The following is a 2,003-nucleotide window of genomic DNA, read 5'->3' as shown; positions in this document are numbered from 1 at the left end:
TCTCCTTTCTCCTCTCGGGATCTTGGGCACGCACGCACACACGCCCGGCGTGAGTTTAAGCCACCGGGTCCGGGACTCGAACCCCGGTTGACTTACGTGGGAGTCCAGTGACATAGCCATTACGCCAACTGCTGGTCCCTGTCTTTGTCTTTTTGGTGAGTGCATATGCACTATAGCAAAAACCTCTCCAAAAAAATAAAAAGAAAGTGCACATGCTTGGTGGAAGGGTTGTATTTTTGACAGGGTCTTGACATGTCACAGTCTTCCTGCCTCTCAGCTTTCCAGCTAGCTAGGACCATACGCAAGGACTACCATGTCTAGCCTATTTAGATTAGGCTGGGAACAGGAGTTGGGTCATCACACAGTGGCATCCTCCCACTTACACCACCACGGCTGGGCCCAGCTATTCATTTTGAGCCTTCTGAGTCTTTTAGAGGATTTATATGAAATTGTTAAATTACATGGAATCTGATGTTCAGATTTAAGCTCTCAGGACCCTTTTTCTTATTAATTCTGTTAAGTTTGTAGTAAATTCTACATTTTTGTATTGCTTTACAATTTTTTCCCTTTATGAAAGAGATGGGGAGAGACAGAGATGGGCATGTTTCACAAGGTCTCACTGTGCCACTGTCCTCCCGCCCCAGCCCCTCAGTGAGCTAGGAATACAGGCACATAAGCACAGCTGGTGTGTTCAAGTTGGCCCAGGCCTCACATGCAGTTTCCAGCCCCCCAAGCACTGTGCACTGCTCTGTTCGAGCCTGCCCTGCTGTTTTTTAAAAGTATTTTATTTGTTAATAATACCTTCTGTTCTAGCCTTTGCTTTTATTTTGAGATTTCTATTTAGCCTGTCTTATCTAAGAAGGAAGAAGTAATAAATAAAGTAGGATGTTATTAGAGTTAGTCCAGAAGTTACATTAGCATCCATTCTATTTTATTTTTAGTTTTTGCTATAGTGCACATGTACTCTCTGGAGAGAGACAAAGAAAGAGAAAGTGAGAAATCATCCCCCCAGGGAATGGCCACTCCACAGTCTGTTCCCTCCATTCTCCTCTCAGGATTTTAGGCACACACACGCCCAGCTTGATTTTCAAGCTGCTGGATCTTAAACTCAAACAGTGAAGTTGGTCATGTGGCATCCTGCAGCCTCAACCACCATGCCGTTGGCTGGCCCAACATTTATTTAATTTTTTTTTTTAAGGTTTTTACCATAGGCTATGTACACTCTCCAGAGAGAGAAAGAGAGAGAGACAGAGGGAAAGTGAGAAATCACCCCCGAAGGGGGGTGGCCACGCCACAGTCTCCTTTCTACTTCGTTTTCCTCCTGAGTTTTCGGGCATGAATACTCACATTCTGGTGTGATTTTTAAGCCACTAGGTCCAGGACTCCAACCCCAGTTGGCCTTGTTGGGAGTCTGGCGCCTTAACCATCACACCACCTGCTGACCTCCATGTCTACTGTATTTTTAAGTTTTAGTATAAGTATAGTTTTTAGAGTAATTGTCTTCTGCTAATTGATCTTTTCATCTTTAACTTTAGAAGTAGTATAATTCTTATGGTATACATTGCCATTTAACAAATCTTCAATTTCCATGCTGATAGAAAAAAGCAGTAGTGCCAGTATATTAATGTTACTTTAGTAATATGATACTTAGTTCTCCATGCAGTACCAATAATTCAGGGATTTTTTTCTCTTTTGCTTCAAGAGCATATTGGTAAAGAGGGATTGTCACATTTGAAGTTCAAGTCAGTTGCTTAGTTCAAGTCAGCTGAATACATCATTGATTGACCTAAACATGTCAAAAGACAAAGTGAATCTAGCTAGAAACTTAAAAAATGATTAGGGTCAGCTTTGTGACTTGGCAGTTCAAGGAGTCACACCCCACATGGCCAGTTGCATAATATGAATCCTGGCCCCAGTGGCTTGAAAAACACACTGGTGCATGTGTGTGCATGCCCCAAATCCCAACAGGATAGAGAAGTACAAGAGAAGGAATGGGGTGTGAC

At 42.8% G+C, this 2,003-nt stretch overlaps 1 protein-coding gene across 2 annotated transcripts in view; it reads left to right on the top strand.

Moving 5' to 3' along the window:
• The window catches only part of MAP4K5 (mitogen-activated protein kinase kinase kinase kinase 5), a 127,940-nt gene that overhangs the window by 90,811 nt on the left and 35,126 nt on the right, over nt 1-2,003 (top strand). The window lies entirely within an intron of this gene.

The sequence above is a fragment of the Tupaia chinensis genome, unplaced genomic scaffold, assembly GCF_000334495.1.
Source record: "Tupaia chinensis unplaced genomic scaffold, TupChi_1.0 Scaffold000688_1, whole genome shotgun sequence".
NCBI classification, from domain to species: Eukaryota; Metazoa; Chordata; class Mammalia; order Scandentia; family Tupaiidae; genus Tupaia; species Tupaia belangeri.
The sequence above is the reverse complement of the archived record's forward strand: the minus strand, read 5'-3'. Positions and strand labels throughout refer to the sequence as shown.